We start from the raw sequence: 21635 nt of genomic DNA on the forward strand, positions 1-21635 counted from the left end.
AACATCTGTGGGCTACTAAAATAAACAGAAATCTAAATAAACTGATTTTTTTAAACTTCAAAGTGATTTTTTAATATTTTTATGACTTTGTTATAAATAATTAACTAATCTAGATCAACTTTATGTATTATTATATAAAAAATAAAAATAAAAATGGTATGAATTAACGTATATATTTGATAAAAACCAACAACTTTGGTTGCAAAGTTATAACTAAAGATTATAATTAGTGATCAAAGAATTTGATACATAAATGGATGGAAATAAACTTTGATTTTTTCAATTAAATCCATAAAAACGTACCATAAATACTTTCTCGAGAAATTGACGATACTGTATTAAATAATATTTTACAAAATTTGGCAAAAAAATATAAGAATATATTATGATTTTTTTTCATATTTATATAAACAACTTCAACGACTATTATTGTAATAAATCTTTAAAAATATCATGTTTGTATCGTCGAAAGTTTTTTTTTTTTTAAGTTTTGTATTTTTTTTTTCAAATTGTTTATCATTAACAAAGTTGGAAAAATATAAATTAAAAAAAAAAACTTAAAAAAAGTAAAGATATGTATGTTTTTTAAGCTAGAAGATGTCTGAAGATGTTAGAAGACTCTGGTCCATATCTGCGTCAAGAAGAGGGCGCGCAGACATTTTTAGGTCTGCAGTCTTCAAAAAAACAAACAGTCTGCGAAGGCTAATGTCTGCGCATGGTCTGCGCGGCGTAGACAGAAAAGGTCACGTAGATCTGCAGAGAAAAAAACAAACACTACCTTAGAGTTATGACGATGTGATGAAGAGAATTTTAGAACCTTAATTGAAAATGGTCTTAAGAAGAATAACAATGCAGTGAAGCTATGTAACTATATAAACATATTGTGGAGTATACCTAATAACCTTAATTTTTTTTTAACTCCCTAGAAATAGAATAATAATATTAACAAATTTTTTTCATTCCCATATAAAATATACTATTGGTTGTTTTTGGTTGCTATTAACATATTTTAAGAGAGTTTTTTTTCTACCTTAAAAACATTTCAGCCTTTATTTTTTTTAAGCACAATCAATCAATACAACCCCTGATTTTGTTAAGAGTTAAACATAAATGCATGTGTATATATTACCCTAGCATCACTATCTTCATGATCTCATTCTAAACAAAAATGGAAACTCAAAAGTTTCTCAAGTTACCACATCTCCCGGCGTTCCCATTCAACCCAGTCAGCAAAAACACTTTACCCACAACTGTCAAGGCCCCATTATCCAGCACATCCACACGACGCACCGTATTATTATCCCACCACCCTTCCATCACCCCAAAGCGAGAGAAAGACGCAAAAAAACGTGTCGTTATAACGGGTATGGGTATAGTCTCTGTCTTTGGAAGCGACGCCGATAAGTTTTACGAAAGACTCTTAACTGGGGAGAGCGGAATCAGTTTAATAGATCGATTTGATGCTTCAGAGCTCACCACACGATTCGGTGGTCAGATTCGTGGGTTCAAGTCAAATGGATATATTGATGGAAAAATGGACCAGAGACTTGATGATTGTCAACGGTATTGCATTGTTGCAGGAAAGAAAGCTCTTGAAGATGCTGCTATTAGCGGTGATAAACTCTCCAATGTTCGTAATTATCCATATTCATTTTTTTTTCTTTTCATTTCATTGGTATGTTGGCTAGCTTGGTGACACTTGACAGTGATTTAGATGACATGCAGATTGATAAGGAGCGTGCAGGTGTGCTTGTTGGATCAGGACTTGGAGGCGCAACCTTGTTTCACAATGGTGTAAAGTCTCTCATAGAGAGGGGTTACAGGAAAATCACACCTTTTCTAATACCTTATCAGATATCAAACAGTGCTTCTGCTTTACTTGCTATTGATCTTGGCTTTATGGGACCAACGTACTCCATCTCAGCTGCTTGTGCGACATCCAACTTTTGCTTCTGTGCTGCTGCTAATCATATCCGTGAAGGGAAGGCGGATTTTGTCTAAAAGAAACGATGATCCTCAGACTGCTGGTGGCGTTGAAGCTGCGGTTGTTCCTATTGGAGTTGCTGCTTTTGCTTCGTTGGGAGCATTGTCTAAAAGAAACGATGATCCTCAGACTGCTTCAAGACCATGGGACAAAGATAGAGATGGCTTTGTTTTGGGTGAAGGTGCTGGTGTTTTGGTAACTTTCTAATACTTTTCATCTCTGGATCTGATATACATATCGTTTTGTAGTTCATGCATGTGTTATTGCTTATATGTGAATATTTACGTGTTTTTGCAGGTGATGGAGAGTTTAGAACATGCAATGAAAAGGGATGCACCAATACTTGCTGAATACTTGGGAGGTGCAGTAAATTGTGATGCACATCATGTAACTAGTCCACGATCCGATGGGTTTGGTGTTTCATCTTGTATTCAAAGATGCCTTGCGAATGCTAGTGTTTCTGTAGAAGAGGTACTTTCTTCTTATATTTTTCAAGATTAATTTCCTTTAAACCTGTTGAAATAACAAGAAATTTCTTGGATTCGCTTCTGAATCATATTCTTGATTGTAGGTAAATTACATCAATGCTCATGCAACTTCAACAATACTTGGCGATATAGCTGAGGCAAACGCTCTGAAGAACGTATTCAAGAACACTACAGGGATCAAAATGAACGCTACCAAGGTGAACTCTTTATGGCTAATATTACTACAACATCAACTCCATACTCACATCATCTTTTTGTTTAACCGTAATGGGAGTTTTTCGGAGCTTTTTGATCATTAAAAAAAAAACCAACTTTGAAAAAGCTATTGTCTAAGCATTTTCAAGTAGCTTGCTTTAGTGTTTAACAAGCTCTTGGCTTGAGTTTTTCAACAATTAGGTGGATCCAAAAGCTTTCTTCCAAATTATAATTTGACAATTAAATAAAGGTCCCATAAATAAACAACTGAAAAAGCTCTTCTATTAAGTTTTTTATTATAGTTTTTTTATTTATTTATTAAAAAGCTCTTCTATTATAGATGTTTAGTTGCAATAATTCAGTGATTTAAACAAAGATTGCAAAATTGACCAAAAAAAGAAAGTAAAAGAAAACGTATTTTGGAGGGGTAACTCATAATTTGGTTTTGTTTAATGTCAATCAATTATTGGTCACTCCATGTCAGCGGCGGGAGGTCTTGAAGCCATAGCTACTACTAAAGCGATTCAAACAGGGTGGTTACACCCTACCATTAATCAATTTGTATGATTGATTACCCTAGATTCCTATTCTTTTCCCATTCATCATTTTTTTTTCTTTAATTTTTGCCTTCTCATTCCTATTGTAGAACCTAGAACCTTCAATCGAATTTGACACCGTTACAAATAAAAAACAACAGCATGAAATCAACGTTGGTGAGTTTGCTTCCACCATGGCGGTTTAGTTGCAATGATTTGTATATTAGGTTGATCACTTTTCAGTCTTTAATTTCTGGTATATATGCAGCCATTTCAAATTCATTTGGTATTGGTGGACATAACTCGGTTGTAGCATTCTCTGCATTCAAGCCTTGATTTGATTACGGAGAATATGTCCTCGATCCAAGAAGAAGGTTCATGTCATTCGAGGCATTTGATCAATATGTATCAAATATTGGAATAGCATGTATCGAGTAAATTCAAAATTGAAAAGTCAAAAGTCAATATGTTGTAACATGGTTAGATGTGTGGTGAGCCGGTGCATAACGAGTATAAATAGTTTTCCGTTGTAATTTCTTTTTTCATAACAATACAATAGAATTTTCCGATTTGCCATCCCATTGACTCATTTGTCCTTTGATAAAATTTTGTATATATTCTTATAAAATTTTGTAATTAAGTATATATGCTTGTAAAAGTTCAAATTATATCTATGTCGTTTTATAGTTATAAACGTATAAGAAACTCACATATAAACCCAAGTACTTCAATTTATGACAATAAATAATTTTAAAAATTTAAAAATATTATCTTTAAACTAGATTATAACTAAAATACTAAAATACTCATTTTCAATCCTTTCTATCTCCTTGATCATGATATGGTTTTTCAGGACATGATTCTTTATCGTATCATATTTTGATAATCAGTTACAAAACCCGATGATTGCATATTTCTAATAGATTACTAAAAATATATTTCATCTCTTACAATCGGCTTAGGAGTGATGCAATTATTCTTTTCTAATTAATTTTGTTCTTTCATCTAGTTTTTCATGTAAAATAACATAAAAACTAATTTCAATGTGAGTGTCAATATTATATAAAGATTGATGAACTAAATAGATAATGAATACCAATATGCGAGAAGGGTAATATTATAATGTTAAAAGTTAATTTTTTTTTTCATAATAGAAAATCAATTTAAAATATTGTTTTTATTTTATTTAATTTATTAAATATGGCTAAATTAAGTATTTGAGCATATATGTAAGTTTATAGGTTTTATAAGGATATGCAAGTAATTTGAAGTTTTACAAGGATACAAAAGTAATTAAAGAAGATTAAAATGATATAAATGAAATTCTCCCTATTTTTTGGAACCACCACGACACATATTTTAATCTATATTTTATTCTATTGTATTCCCAACACTACTAGAAACAAGGAATTAATGACAGATCTATTAGTGACAATAACCAAGGGATTAATCGTACTGGATTCCCACATATGACCTATCGATTTTCATTGACTCAATGACGGGTCCACGAGAAATATTATATGTCGGTGATAGATCGATGGCAGTAGTGCGGGTACAAAATTCGAATTCTAGAGCGGTAGGTTATTAGGCAAAATAATCTAAATGAGAATTTAAAGATCTCGTCAATAGGAGTCCGTCAATGTAGAGAACATCGAGAACGGAGTCTGTATGTAGGAGTTACACTTTTCTGCAGCGATTTCTAACCGTTTATGTCTATGAAATTTTTTTTTTTTTTGATAAATTGAGAATTAGTTGTTGAGGTCTACAAGAAGGTTGTAGATCCCGTCCAGAGCTTTCCATGAATATAAAGAATGTAAAACACGGAGCTTTTCGGGAATACAATGAGCCTAGCCCAATCAAAACCCAAAACTTTAGCTGACCGCCACACATGTAGTACCATTCCAAAACATAATTAATAGGACTTCCCTATGCAATCTGAACTGAATGAGATCCTCCCAATCCTAAATTATCTTACTGATACCCTTGGCAGGCAGAATCCTTGGCCAAAATTTGCTGATGAAAAGATCTTCCATATAAACAAAGTCGACTCCCAACACGAGTCTCATTCCTTTGTGTTAACCCGGAACATAACTCACATCCCGAAATCCAAACACTCACACTTGCAACTATCCGAAATCTTCTTATTCCATGGTAACCTCCCACTAAACTTGGATATAAAATCTCCAATCAACTGCTGAGACTAACGGTCTCACACCTAGTCCCATCACAAGGCTCCGACTAAGAGTCTAACTGATAAGTACTACCTTAGCCTAACCACCACACGGATGCCAACCACTAACCATAGAGTCATCCTACTCTAAACGTGATCCAATACCTTACTCCTGCCAGTTTCCCACCCGGTCTCACCAGTCTATCATGTAACATCCCCAAAAAAGGTATAACTTCTTAAACCTTAATCTTTTATGTGTATGTCAAGACTAGTCCTTATTGTGAAAAAGGTTGCATTTGAGTACGCAGGGCGCACACATGTGTACGCGGAGCGTACTCATATACGTAGCATGGTCGCGGTGGCCACCTAGTACGTTGGGCATACCAGAGGGTACGCTAGGCATACTAGGCTCATAATGGAACCCTAATATCTTCTTGTGTCCCTATTTAAAGAACATGATGGCCTCATTTCTAGCCACCATTATCAGCCTCCAACCTCCTCCAAACCTTAATCTCGTTTCCATAGCTTGTGTGAGTGCTTGTGGCTCATTTGAGTGTTTATGTGAAGCTTTTGGTGGAGAAGGAACCTTGAAGGAAGGATAGCTTGTGCTTCTAGCTCGTGGATCTGAGTTCTACTTTAGTTGATGCATCTTCCAGAGGCATCAAGTTCAAAACTTGTTCATTGTTTATTCTAGTTCTTGTTTTAAGTCCTTTTTAGGGTTTTAGGTCCCAAGTTTGGAACTTTGTGAGTTTGGTGAACTCTAGAGCTATTCTTCTATACATTTAGGTGTATTATAGTGTTCTAGTTCATAAAATGAGTGCTTGGACGTCTTAATCTCTTCATGCATGAGTTGTATGGCCTTTTATGTTGAGAAAAATAGATTTTTTGAGATTGGGTCTTGACTAGCCATGTAAAGGCTTAAAGTCAGTAACTTTATGAAGAAATAGGTCTTATTTAGCCCAGATCCATGGTTGTAATGCTTGTCTTAACAGGTTAAGACCAAAAGAAGTGAGAAGAGGGAGACCGAGGAGTACGTCGTGCGTACTCCCAGCTACACACATCCTAGGGTGGAGAATCCCCGTCGCATGCTTAGCCAGCTGTACACCTAGCATAGAAAGTTATACGCCCAACGTACGCGCTAGGTGTTGACTTTTGAGTTTTAGGTCATATTGTGGATTTTTGACCAAGGAGGGTCGAAATGGTCTTTTTACCCTTCTGAGATTTAGTTGAGAGGCTTGGTCTAGAACAACAATTTGGGTGCGAGGTTACTTGATTTTCTACGAGAGGTGACTCTTCTTACTATACTTACCTTTGCGGTGATGCATGTATTGACCGGAGGGTCTTATTTGTATTATTGACCGGAGGGTCTTATTTGCTTATACATAGATATGTGTTTTATGCTTTTTTTTCTTTGTGACTTATGCTGTTATATTATTCTGTGTATATATTGAGTTATGACCAGAGGGTCCATACCGAGAAGTGAGACCGAAGGGTCTTCACTGAGACACATGACTGGAGGATCCTTATCGTGATACAGCCATGAGAGGCTAATTATTTGTGTATGTGGTATTTTGGGGAACTCACTAAGCTTCGTGCTTATGGTGTTGGTGTAAATATGTTTTAGGTATATCTTAGGATCACGGGAAGACGCCGACACGATTGTACACACTCGTCTGCTAATGGGGATATTTGTAGATTCTGGGGTATTGCGACTTTGTTTTGTGGTGTTATGTTTTTGACAATTATACTTGACATGAGACGGTATTAAAAAGTATGTTTTAGGGAATTTTAAAAATAAAAATTTTGGTTGAAAAATTTGAGCGTTACAAGTTTATATCAGAGCCTTGGTTTGAGGGATTCGAGCACACCCTCAGGTATGTCTGGACTCAAACCGAGGAATTGATTAAATTCTTCAAAAAGAAATGAACCTTTTTCTTAAAAATATTTTTTCGAAAAGAGTAAAGAACTTTTAAGAGAAAAGCAGGACGAAGCGGTGTGTACAATCAGCCAGAGCCCAAGCGGTGATTTCCCAAAATACCCTTACTTGATTATATTATGAAATGAGTTATTCTTGAGTTGTTAGAACTGCATGGTAGATGGTAGGCTAGGTATCTCCAGAAATTATGAGCTAGAGTTGTCTGATTCGTGATGCCTTAGTCTAGGAGATTGGTTCTTTGAATGAACCTATCCTTCCTATTTGCTCTATGTATGTTGCTTAGTTGTACATGGTTAAGACTTTATAGCCTTAGAATGCATGATTTAGCCTTTCTTCCTGTTCCTTGTTTGGTTGTGGACTTGAGGAAGAATCATTTATTCGACTGTCTATCAAGCCCTATATCATGTATGATTAGTGTGCGTGGAGCAGATGGCGAGGATGGAGGAGATCCTTGCGAGGCGGTTTGGCGTCGAGGAGTAGTCTAGGTTGAGTGCCTAGATATCTAGTTGAGAAGTCTGCTAAGGGATTAGTTACATATCCACATGGGATAAAGTACCTGTAACTTAGGGTCTTAAGAGGACGGCTTGGAACAAACACGGGTTGGTGTGGAAGTTAGTATTGGGCCCGTAATACTGAAAGCACCAGATCCTTGCGCGACTCAAGAAGGAATCTTAGGATGTTAGGGAGCTTGTAGGGATTTATAAGTGTTATGCGTGCGTTTTAGCCTGTCCCTCAAGATTTTCGTGTTTATATTTCAGAGAATATGGTGGCTACCCGAGGTTCAGGCTTCAACAACCCCAAGAGGCCGAGTACCAGTAACGATGAGATCCGCAGGATCATTGTTATTGAGGTGGCTGCAGCAATCAGGGACGCCATCCCAAATATGTTCGGGTCTATTAAGACCACGTTGATCGAGACTTTTGACGAGCGCTATGCTTCCGTTACTGAGGCTGCAGCTGGCGCAGCCACCACAACCATTGCAGCTGCGAGGCCTCAGGGAGGTGATTCTTTAATGTTCTGAGAGTTCAGCAACACGAAGCCACCTGAGTTTGACAGGACCCAGGACCTGATTGCTGCGATGAGATGGATCTCTGATGTTGAGGGATGTTTTTATACCTGTTCATGCCCTGAGAACCTGAAGATTCGATTCGCGCTGAACCAGCTTCGCTTGGGGGCGAAGGACTAGTGGAAGTTTGTGACGACTGGTTATTCTACTGCAGATCATACTGCAGTGACTTGGGATAGGTTTACCGAGCTATTTTGAGATGACTTCGTTCCCCAGGTGAAGAGGGAACGATTGGCCCAGGAGTTTCTATCTCTTAAGCAGAAGACAGAGACGGTGACTGAGATCCTGAGGATGTTCAACGAGAGGGCATTATTCTGCCATGAGCGTGTGTCTACGGAGCAGGCACGTGTGAGTCGGTACTTGATCATTTTGAGGAGGGATATTCGGGAGTTTGTGATAAACTCATCATATCGGACATTGGATGAGCTGCAGACCAATTCTGGGAGGAGGGAGATCAAGCTGGAGACTCAGAAGAGGGAGGAGAGAGTCTCAAAGGAGAGACAGGAGACCAGTACAGTTGCAACCGACGATCAAGCGGGCCAAGCCCGTTAATTCTAGAGAAGGAGGCCATAAGGGCCGCACTTGTGGCAAGTGCGGTAAGAGTCACGAGGGATCTTGTCGATCAGGGATTTATTTCAAATGCGACAAGGATGGGCATATGGGAAAGGATTGCACCAAGGGATTTTCGGTTGGCTTTCATTGCAACCAGACTGGCCACAGGAAGGCTGAGTATCCTCAGCTCACTCAGGGTTCAGCTCAGGCCCCTACTCTTACTACCTTGCGTATTCTTGATGGTCGGCCGGGGAACGCCCAGGCTCCAAGAGCTCGTGGGAGAGCTTTTCAGCTGACTGTCGAGGACGTCCGCGCGACAACTGATTTTGTTGCTGGTATGTATTTCCTTTGTTTATGCTGTTGATTTGATATATTTATGCTTATCTTGTGTTTCATGTAGGTACTTTTCTTGTTAATTTTGTGCCTACTTTAGTGCTATTTTACTCGGGTGCGAGTCGATCCTTTGTGTCCTTATCCTTTAGTCGCTGCTTTAGCATCAGGCGTGAGACCTTGAGTCGGCCATTGAGGGTTTCCATACCTGACGAGCACACGATTTTTGCTACCGATGTCTTTCATGGCTGTGTTTTAGAGAATTTTAGTGTCGAGTTTATGATTGATCTGGTGCCGATAGCGATGGGGGATGTCTGTGTTATAGTGGGGATAGATTGGTTGAGCCGATTTGGGGCTTTGATTGACTGCGAGCGACAGTTGGTGACGGTTCGGGATCCAATTGGTGGGATGCTTACTATTTATGGCGAGGGTACTAGATCGGGATCAACTTTCCGTTATGCCGTCAGGGCAAGGCAGAGTTTGCAGCATAGATGTATGTGTTTTCTGGCCTATGTGGTAGATACTCAGGTTGTGAAGAAGGGCTCAATTTCTATTTCCCGTGTTCCATTGGTATGTGACTTTTCTCATGTTTTCCCCAAGGAGTTACCGGGTGTACCTTTTGAGAGGCAGGTGGAGTTCCGGACCGATCTAATTTTGGGGGCGGCGCCTATTGCTAAGGCACCGTATCGTCTTGCGCCACCCAAGATGCAGGAGTTATCGTCTCAGCTTCAGGAGCTGTTTGGGAAGGGGTTCATTCAACCGAGTAGTTCGCCGTGGGTAGCCCCAATCGTTTTTGTCAAGAAAAAGGATGGTTCACACCGGATGTGCATAGATTATCGTGAGTTAAACAAGTTGACGATGAAGAACCGCTATCCGTTGCCCATGATTGATGATCTTTTTGACCAGTTGCGGGGGCATCTTGGTTTTCCAAGATTGATTTGAGATCAGGATATCATCAGATGACGGTTCGAGAGGAGGATATTCGGAAGACGACCTTTCAGACTCGTTATGGGCATTACAAGTTTGTGGTGATGCCTTTCGTGCTCACCAATGCACCGACAACGTTCATGGATCTCATGAATCGGGTGTGTAGGCCCATGTTGGATCGATCGGTGATCGTTTTCATTGATGACATTTAGGTATATTCGAAGACCAGAGAGCAGCATGAGGAGCATCTTCAGTAGATTCTTGGGGTGTTGAGGATGGAGAAGCTTTATGCCAAATTCCCCAAGTGCGATTTCTAGCTACGAGAGGTCCAGTTCTTGGGACATCTCGTCAACCAGAACGGTATTTTGGTTGACCCAACCATAATTGTGGCAGTAATGCAGTGGGAGGTGCCGAGATCCCCATCCAAGATTAGGAGTTTCCTTGGCCTGGCAGGTTATTATCGGATATTTATCAGAGATTTGTCCAAGATTGTTGTTCCTCTCACCAAGATGACCAGGAAGGATGTTGTTTTTTTTGGGGGCCTGAGCAGTAGGCATCATTCGAGACTCTCTGCCAAAGATTGTGTGAAGATCTAGTGCTAGCCCTCCTGGAAGGGGTGAAGGACTTCGTGGTTTATTGTCATGCATCGATATCAGGATTGGGTGTTGTATTGATGCAGAGAGGGCATGTGATCGTATATGCGTCGAGGCAGCGGAAGCCTCACGAGACGAGGTATCCCACCCATTATTTGGAGTTGGGGGTGGTAGTATTCGCCGTCAAGATTTGGCGCCATTATATCTATGGTGTCCGCTGTACCATCTACACAGACTATAAGGGCTTGAGGTACCTTATGGATCAGCCCAACCTGAATATGAGGCAAAGAAGATGGTTGGAAGTAGTGAAGGACTACGACTGTAAGATTTTGTATCATCCAAGCAAGTGTAATGTGGTGGCCGATGCCATGAGTCGTAGAGCAGCGAGTGCCCCAATTCGAGATGTATGTGTGAGGATATTAGTGATGACTCCAGTCTTATATGTCATCAGGGAGGCCCAAGCGGTGGCCATGAGACCGGAAAACCGCAAGAGGGAGTGGGTGATCGGGTAGGTTTCGAGTTTTAAGATAGATAGTAGGGGGCTTTTGACTCTCCAAAGGCGGGTATGGGTGCCATATACGGTTGGATCCCGAAGGATTTTGATGGAGGAGGCCCATAAGTCGGAGTTTTCTATCCACCCGGGGGCCACAAAGATGTATCTGGATCTAAAGCACAGTTATTGGTGGCCCTGTATGAAGGGACATGTGGCATGGGTTGTAGAATGATGTTTGACCTCTCGCAAGGTCAAGGCAGAGCACCAACGCCCTCATGGCAAGTTGCAGCGTCTGGAGGTTCCCCTTTGGAAATGGAAATAGATTTCTATGGATTTCATCACCAAGTTACCGAGGACCTCAACGGGTGTGGACACTATCGGGGTGATAGTGGACCGGTTGACAAAGAGTGCTTACTTATTAGCTATAAGTGAGAACTCTTCCGCAGAGATCTATTTTCGAGAGGTGGTGGCTTGGAACGGGGTGTCGACATCTATTGTGTCCGTCTGAGATGTGCGCTTTACTTCTAGAATCTGGAAGAGATTTCATGAGGAATTGGGTACCAGGCTACATTTTAGCACCGCGTACCATCCGCAGACGAACGGGCAGAGCGAGCAAACTATTCAGACGCTTGAGGATATGCCACGCGCTTGCGTTATTGATTTTGGTGGGAGTTGGGATCCTACCTTCCCTTGGATGAGTTTTCTTACAACAACAACCACCACTCCAGCATTGGGATGCCTCCCGTTGAGCTTTTATATGGGAGGAGGTGTCAGACTCCTATCTGTTGGGGGGAGGTCAAAGAGAGAGAGAGTTATAAGGAGCACCGCGATAGTGCTCAAGATGACAGAGCATATCCAGCAGGTCAGACAGAGGTTGCTAACGGCCCAGAGTCTTCAGAAAAGTTACGCAGATCGACGGCGTTCCGAGTTATAATTTCAGGTTGGTGAACTTGTTCTCCTGAAGATATCACCATGGAAGGGTGTGATCCGATTCACAAAGCGGGGCAAGTTGAGTCCCAGATTCATTAGTCATTTCAGGGTGGTTTCTTGAGTGGGAAATGTAGCTTATCGGTTAGAGCTGCCTGAAGAGCCAAGTCATATTCATGACACCTTCCATGTATCCCAGCCAAGGAAGTGTGTAGCCTATGAGATGGGCATGGTCCCTTTAGAGGAAATTTTGATGATTGCCTGGATTATATTGAGTGGCCGGTGGCGATCTTGGATAGGAGAGTGAAGACCTTAAGGAATAAGGCAGTGAACTTGGTCAGAGTTCAGTGGCAGCACCATAGAGGTTCAGAGTCGACTTGGGAGCCGAAATCTGAGATGCGTGAGCAATATCTAGAACTGTTTCTGGAGGATGACTTCGAGGTCGAAGTATGATTCTAGTGGGGGAGAATTGTAACATCCCCAAAATGAGGTATAACTTCTTAAGCCTTAATCATTTATGTGTAGGTCAAGACTAGTCCTTATTGTGAAAGAGGTGGCATTTGAGTACGCGGGGTGTACGCATGTGTACGCGCAGCGTACTCATCTACGTAGCATGGACGCGGAGGCCACCTAGTATGTTGGGGTACCAGAGGGTACGCTAGGCATACTAGGCTCAAAATGGAACCCTAATATCTTCTTGTGTCCCTATTTAAAGAACATGATGGCCTAGTTTCTAGCCACCATTATAAGCCTCCAACCTCTTCCAAACCATAATTACGTTTCCATAGCTTGTGTGAGCGCTTGTGGCTCATTTGAGTGTTATTGTGAAGCTTTTGGTGGAGAAGGAACCTTGAAGGAAGGATAGCTTGTGCTTCTAGCTCGTGGATATGAGTTCTACTTCAGTTGGTGCATCTTCCAGAGGTATCAAGCTCAAAAATTGTTCATTCTTTGTTCTAGTTCTTGTTTTGGGTCCTTTTTAGGGTGTTAGGACCCAAGTTTGGAACTTTGTGAGTTTGGTGAACTCCAGAGTTATTCTTCTGTCCTTTTAGGTGTATTAAAGTGTTCTAGTCCATAAAAATGAATGCTTGGACGTCTTAATCTCTTCATGCATGAGTTGTATTGCCTTTTGTGTTGAGTAAAATAGAGTTTTTGAGATTGGTTCTTGATTAGCCATGCAAAGGCTTAAAGTCAGTAACTTTATGAAGAAATGGGTCTTATTTAGCCCAGATCCATGCTTGGAATGCTTGTTTTAACGGGTTAAGACCAAAAGAAGTGAGAAGAGGGAGACCGAGGATGCGTACTCCCAGCAATGCACAACATATGGTGGGAATCCCCGTCGCATGCTTAGCCAGCTGTACGTCTAACGTATAGAGTTGTACGCCCATCGTACGCGCTAGATATGACTTTCGTTGACTTTTGAGTTTTAGGTCAAATTGTGGATGTTTGACCAAGGAGGGGTAAAATGGTCTTTTTACCCTTCTGAGATTTAGTTGAGAGGCTTGGTCTAGCAATTCGAGGTTATTAATATTTTTATTAACTAGAGTTACATGTATCACGTTTAGGAGGAGTCTAGAACGACAATTCGGGTGTGAGGTTACTTGCTTTTCTACGAGAGGTGAGTCTTCTCACTATACTTACCTATGTGGTGATGCATGTATTGATCGGAGGGTCTTATTTGTATTATTGACCGGAGGGTCTTATTTGCTTATACTGAGATATGTGTTGTATGAATTCTTTCTTTGTGACTTACGCTGTTATATTATTCTTTGTATATATTGAGTTATGACCAGAGGGTCAATACTGAGACGTGAGACCGGAGGGTCTTCACTAAGACACATGACCGGAGGGTCCTTATCGTGATACAGGCATGAGAGGCTAATTATTTGTGTATGTGGTATTTTAGGAACTCAGTAAGCTCCGTGCTTACAATGTTGGTGTAAATGTTTTTCAGGTACATCTCATGATCGCGGGAAGGCGCCAGCATGATTGTACGCACTCGTATGCTAATGGGGATATTTGTGGATTATGGGATATTCTGACTTTTTTTCGTGGTGTTATGTATTTGACAATTATATTTGACATGAGATAGTATTAAAAACTATGTTTTTGGGAATTTTAAAAATTAAAATTTTGGTTGAAAATTTGAGCGTTACATATCACAACCATACTGACCTCATCCACGGTTCAACCCCAATCTGAGCAATCTAATGGTCCTCTCCTACGGGTCCTACCCATTCGAGTGTTGCACAGGTCCAACGTTGCCATAGATCCAACAATCCTCATACCATACAAGGAGTAGTCCTCCCACAAGACTGTCCACCTCGACCCAGGCATGCACTAATCCTCTTTAAGCCCAACGACCACTCCCACTATGTCTTGCCTCATTCTGGTGAATGTTATGACTACATCGCAGACTTATAACACTTCCCCGACAACCTATCATCCTTGTGTATGCTACATCTACCCCATAGTCTTACAACATTCCCATATCAGCTATGATCCCGACTCATGGTCTTGCTCTCCGTCCACTATACTAACCCATGATCAAACACAAGTTACCACATTAACTGTATTCCAATCAGGTGTTCGGGTCATGCTTTGAACCCCAAGGCCTTCATTATATAAGAACATACATAGAGGCTCCTACACAACCCTCAACCTGGATCCAACCACATATATGCCTGTTTCATATGTATCTGAACACTACTATGTATCTCTGCCATGCATCACTACGAATGCACCAACCTATCGTTGAAATTTTATGAACCACCAACCTTGTGCAACCTCATCCAGACCGCCACTTGAATTGGATTCCCTCTCAACTAATATGTGGAACTCATCCTGATTTCGCACCTGATTTATCCCTGGAAATCCAAACGGTGCCCCCTAATTAGATTTAAGTATGCTCTGCCAACCTTACCAAGGGCAATGAAAGACGGATCCTTTTTTCCGGAACTGACAGGTCACCAATTCAACAACTCAATTACCGAAGGATTCATGCATTCTAACCATCTTCAACCGATACCAATTCAGAATTTTTTTGACAATTCAAACATCTGAACAAACCGACGCGACCGCCTCTATCATCCACTTGCTACTGCTCTTTCCCTAGTAACGGTAGGAATTGGACCCAAGAGTCCTTCCATAGACAACGACCATCCCTACGGAGCGATACAAACACTTCTGAACTCTGACTTTGTTGCTGAACTAATCACATTAATCCCACTACTGATCTTTGAAGAGGCACCCCCAAGTCGCTTTCATCGATATCCCACAACAAAATACCTGACAATCTAAATCCAACTCAATAAGATGTGCCCCAATCATAATTCTCGGCATGCAAAATGTCATATAATGACCCGTGATAATACTAACCAGGCAATTACATAGAAACTAAACTAAAGATAATGTCTTACACATACAAACACATGATTTAAAAGCACAAATATTCAAATAAGAATGTATGAGGAAACAAAAGATAACATACCTGAAACAACATTTGATGAAACTCTGGACTCCCTTGCCTGAAGCTGCAATGCTCGACCCCTCACTGTTGGGGCTTCCCCCATGCCCTCACGATCGTCAGTGATCTTCAAAGTAACTGGAGCAGGTGCACTCACTGCTCTACCCGTCAACCTCAAACTGTCAACCTTCTTGTGGCCCACTTGATGGTAGTGAAAACACATCCAAAACCGATCATCGAGGGAAATCCCTACTAAAATGACCCATCTTACCCCAACTGAAACATCATTTTCCTGTCTCCTGACAACCTCCGTCATGGCTCCTCCCACAGTTGGCACAACAACCCCGGCCCTAATAGCATCCCAGACGCGAATCATGAGTCTTGGGCCTCTTCGCCTGGCCCACTATGATCTGTATTTGCTCTCACTTCCTCTTCCCGAGGTGCTCCAAATCAATCTCCCGCTCTCGGGCTCTAGCAATCATATCATTCGGAGTCTTGCACCCTGACAAGCTTATAAAATCCCTAATGTCATCCCTCAGTATATCATGATACCTCAGCTTCTTCATCTCCTCGTCCGATGCATACTGCAGAACCAACAAAGCCCTCTGCCAAAACTTGGTAGTGATCTCTACCACAGTCTTAGTAGTATGGTGAATGTCCTGAAACTCCCTCGCCAACTGTTGCACCTCAATCGTCGGTGCAAATTCCTACTGGGATCTTAAGACAAAATCCTCCCAAGACATGGCCACCACGGCCGCAGATCCCAATGCCCTACCAACCTCCTCCCACCAATCACGGGTCCGGTCCCTCAAAAGACAAGATGCAAATCCTACATTTACCCACTCAGGACAGAAGCTCGTATGCTGAGCATTCTCCATGTCATCGATCCATCGACAACTAGCGATAGGGTCCTTAGAGCTAAAGAACTTTGGAGCTCTATAAGCCTTTAACTCCCAAAACGAGGGAATCCGGACTCCCAACTGTCCTGCCGCAATCTCGGCTTGAAAATCCCCGAGTCGCTCATCCAGAAACTCAATAACCCAGTGTGATATGCGTCCATACGCTCATGTTTAATCTCCATGATCCTCTCTTTGATCGTACCAAAGATAACATGAGTATGTTTCAAAATACCACGAGTGATCTCCGACGAGATAAACTTCTGCATCCGCTCATCTATCGGCTCAGTACCAGCGCTAGAGCCTGAACCAGATCCCCCTCCATGAGTGCTCATCACCACACTACAAAAGAAACCATACAATAATAAGAACATACTCAAAAATCCTCATCCAACAGGCTTCCAAGATTCTCCGTGACTCCCCTCGATTCGAGTATGGATCATGTGCTTTCAGTAGTATAGGCCCAATACTACCTTCCACACCTATCCATACTTTTATCAAGAGTTATCCCAAATCCTCTAAGTCACCTTCAAAACCTAATACCCCAAATTACCTGCTAAACAACACAACCAAAACCACTAAAGCACTTCCTAGTCTCCCCTAGGTTTCCGACCTCACCACCGCCATCAGCTATTGAAGAACTCCCACTAATGTTAACCAACTACTTCATGAATACAATCACATACCAAAAAGCTTAGATAGTCCTTCGAGTAAAAGACTCAACCCTAAAATGGTTAGACTCAAACGAGAGCTTCAAAATAGAGTCAAATTCGTCACTCTGAGATTATTTAACCATTGCAACATCTGACTTAACATATTCACTTAATAGTTAACTCACATCACTAAGAGTTCCGCAAAGCACAAAGCAAGCAACATTCATGCGGTAGCACTCCAAGACACAGAACAAAAAAAGGACATCCCAAGTTCATTTACTACAACCCATAGTAGGAACTTCCACTCTCGCTGCCGGTTGCCTTCTGCAGGCAAATTATACACAATATAGGATCAAATAGACTGTCGAGTAAAAGACTCTACCCTAGGACCACAACCAAACAAGGAACATCAAATAAGGCTAAACCAGTCATTCTAAGGATATATGATCCTAATCGTACACAACTTTTAAAGTATACACTTAGCAATTACTGCTACCAATACATATTCCCAATCTAGCACAACATCCAATGCTTCTTAGGCTATAAGGCATCACTTATCAGGCCAATCTATCATGCAATTCCTGAAAGTATCCTTAGCATTATCCTTGCAAGAAAACTTTCATATCATATAACATATCAACATGTATGGGTATTCTGGGAATCACTTACTTGAGCTCAACCAATTTCACGCATCATACCCCCTTTTTCTTTGCAAAAGTCTTTTTAGAAATCTGTTTTATTTTAAAAGATTACCAACTCCTCAGTTTGAGTTCAATCACACCCGAGAGGGTGCCTGGATCCCTCAAACCAAGGCTCTGATACCAACTTGTAACGTCCCAAAAATTATGTAACATCCCAAAAATTAAAAGGTAAAAATTTCATTTTTAATTCAACCATAAACACCATTTATCCTTTTCAATCATTCGAAAGTATATCATAGTAAAAATAGTTATTAGAGTACAATCCCAAAATCATAAAGTTGCGGAAACATAGGTGGATGCGCTGTGATCAAGTTGGGCCCTTCCCTTTCGAACCGAAAGTACCTGAAACTGTAACCATAAATTGTAAGCACAAAACTTAGCTAGTTTCCCAAAATACCACATACCATACATATCCTTGGGCCTATCCCTCACATTGGGCCCAACCCACAATAATGGGCCTAGTCCATCATACAATGGGCCTAGCTCAAAATGCAATGTAAGAGTCATAAAGACACCTGACATCCTACATAACAGACATTGGGCCTAGCCCTTCCTGATCCATGGGCCCAGCCCATCATACAATGGGCCTAGCCCATCATATAATAGTCCTAGCCCAACATAACATGAAAGAGTCACAAAGACAACCAAAATATAACAAATCCTAGTGGCCCGACATTGTTGCTTTCGACCCACATGTACGGTGAGGAGACTCACCATAATCCGAGATTACTGAAATACATACATTGCTGCTACCGGGTTCCTTACACTAAACATAACCAAATTATCCCTAATCAATAGTTAAGGTAATTCCCCAAAATCCAAGGTCGAATTCTTTGTCTATCATTCCAATGGATAAAAGTCCATTTTACCCTTCCCATATATGACCCAACAATTCGTGGCCCAATTACCAAAAGACCCAAGGCCTAATAAGAGTATCTTACGAGTACGCCCTGCGTAATGCATGCTGAAGCATATAGTACAACCTGTCACATCGCGAAATCGGGGAAACCATGCATTACGCTGAATGTACGGATATGTATGCACGACATACTCCCTAGGTGACCAAATCTCACTTTTATCACTTAATTCTTAAGACCAAAACGTCCAAACTTAGATCTAACGTCTAACGGATGTATTAAGTCATAAAGTTCATGAATTTTTGACTTTACATAGCTTAATGGGGTCTAAACCAAATCCCTAAGTTTCAAACTTCATCAAAAGACCACCAACTCATGCATGATAGGATTATATTCATCAAGATCCGATTTTTATGACTTAATGACCTCATCAAAGACCAAATACAAGGCTCAAAGGTATGGAGTGAATTCTACTTACAAGAACCACAACTATGGGACCAAACAGGACAAATCATAACCCAAACTAGATCTACATGAGAAAGCCATCAAGATTAAAACTTTATACCTCTAGAAGCTAGATCAAGATGAACAAGGCCTAGATCTCCAACCTCCAAGACAACCAACACTTCTCCAAGGAGTTCCTCTTCTTCCAAATGCACCAAAAATCCACCAAAACCAATCTATGGCTCAACATCATTCCGAATGGGGGTAGGGTTTCAAATTTAGGGTTGGGGATGGAGGTCGAGGATAAGAGGGGTTGGAAATAAGTTAAGGTCTTTAAATAGGGTCCAAGATCCTAAATTTGGGTTTGCATCTGAGTCGCGTATGCCCTGCGTACTCCTGGTACGCCCAGCGTACCAGGTTGCCTCATCGATCATCCCAGCCCAGTACGCCCAGCGTACTCGGCTTAGCCTAAAACCCTCATAACTTCAAACGATCATAACTTCCGCATCCCTAATCCGTTTTCAGCGTTCGTTATATGCTGGGAGAGGTAATGAGAAGCCCTACACTCCTATCAACTTTCCTTCGTCTTAAAATTTTCCAAACTTTAATCCTGAATTCATGAAAGGCCCGAACCATCGCCTTTTACCATTATAACATTCGGCTCCAAAGCACAAAACCGAAGCCCGATGGGGCTAATCCTCTCTTTCCCCAAAGACCGAAGCCTTATGATAATTGATCTTCAGGTCACGGCCCAGATTTATGAAATGACTCGAAATAGGGTGTTACACCTTACATTCAACCCCTAGAGCCTCTCTCTCTCTCTCTCTCTCTCTCAAATCTCCCTCTTGTAGACCCTTTTTCCTTGAGTTTCTGGTCTGCGGCGAAGCCCTATGACACTTCTAAGTGCTCAACTAGTTGTAACCTTTGTGTAGGAGATCCCAAGTCTATGTTCTGCCCGCTTAGTTCCCGATTTTCATCAAGAACCTCGGTAAGTTAAGCTACACTTATTTTATGTTAATTGTAACTTTTAATTATAGTCACAATCGTTATTATAAACCTATAATTAAGAACGATTAATAATTCCAAGTTATAATAATGATTGACCGACTTACGAGATAAGTAACTAGAATGGTCATGTTGTCTTGGTTGTTGGATTTCAGAAAGGCTACATGCCGAAATGGTCCTACCTCCCAACTGTCCTGTCTGGCAGATCCTTATTTTATAGAACTATTAATATTCACTGGAATGATTAATAGGTCTAGACTATCAATAGAATTGTTAGACTAAGACTTATTAATAATGATACTAGGTCACATTAGAGGAAAGTTCAAGTGCTTGAAGCGAAGCGCTGCCCAAATTTTGAATCATCACTTTAACAAGTGACTGCATAGTTTCTTTAATCTTACTTATAGATATGAAGTATCTTCATAATTACATGCTTTATGTGCTTATTATCTGTGCGGAAAATGTTATTTGTTAGATAGAATATTATGAGATGATATTTAACTGAGTTAATCATATAATTATTATACACTTATAAATATGTATTGGGAAGTAATAAGTGTTGGCCTATAGATAGGAGGTGATAGATAAGTGATGATAAATAGGTAATGATAAATAGGTGATGATAAATAGGGGATGACTAGGAGATTCCCTGACCTTGACTTGAGATGTTGCGATGTAGTCATCTACCAGAGTATGGATGGCGACCATAGACTAATCTAAAGAGTCCAGTGGAAACACCGACATGATCATAACCTGTAGGTAATGAATTACGAGTTAAGTCAATATAGCTACTACGTATCCATGCGATGATACTCTAAACCATTTATTAACATGTATTGGGGAAAATCCCCGAAACAATATTGTCTATGCGACGTAGACGATGATCCTTAGGAAATGTCCTTAGCAATAAACTTATATGTAAATGTGATGTAGGCGATAAACCCCATAGGATAAATCCTTAGGGGAGAATAAATAAAGAAAATGGGGATGGGTAATCGGGTTAATTGTTTGACATGAAATATGTTGTAATGTACCAAATATACCGAGTAAAATTTTCATTTTAATTAAGTCAAAACTATTCATTCATTACTCTAAAAGACAACCAGAGTAATAGTATTTACGAAAAATTAGAGTAAAATCATAAACAATCATTGCGGAATAATCTCCAGGGGATACAGTGCGATCAAGCTTGACTCTTCCATTTAAAACCAGAAGTAGCTGAAAACATTTGAAACATAAATTGTAAGCATAAATCTTAGTGATTTCCCCAAAATACCACATATCATACACACATCGGGCCATACCCGACATTGGGCCCCGCCCGGTACTGATCTGTGAGTAACATGTAGTGGGCCCCGCGCAACATATGTAGTGGGTCCCACTCAAACATACATACAAATACATGTGTAACAGCGGGTT

The 21635-nt window shown here is 40.6% G+C and overlaps 1 pseudogene across 1 annotated transcript; it reads left to right on the plus strand.

Moving 5' to 3' along the window:
- Positions 1–1168: 1168 nt before the first annotated feature.
- LOC145126220 (3-oxoacyl-[acyl-carrier-protein] synthase I, chloroplastic-like) lies at positions 1169–3709 on the plus strand (annotated as a pseudogene). The gene is made up of 7 exons (XR_013716371.1): positions 1169–1630; positions 1726–2179; positions 2282–2455; positions 2556–2667; positions 3125–3228; positions 3314–3380; positions 3472–3709. The product of XR_013716371.1 is annotated as a 3-oxoacyl-[acyl-carrier-protein] synthase I, chloroplastic-like (transcript).
- Positions 3710–21635: the final 17926 nt, after the last annotated feature.

Source organism: Lactuca virosa, chromosome 1 (genome assembly GCF_052849685.1).
Source record: "Lactuca virosa cultivar CGN04683 chromosome 1, Lactuca_virosa_CGN04683_v6, whole genome shotgun sequence".
Classification (NCBI taxonomy): Eukaryota; Viridiplantae; Streptophyta; class Magnoliopsida; order Asterales; family Asteraceae; genus Lactuca; species Lactuca virosa.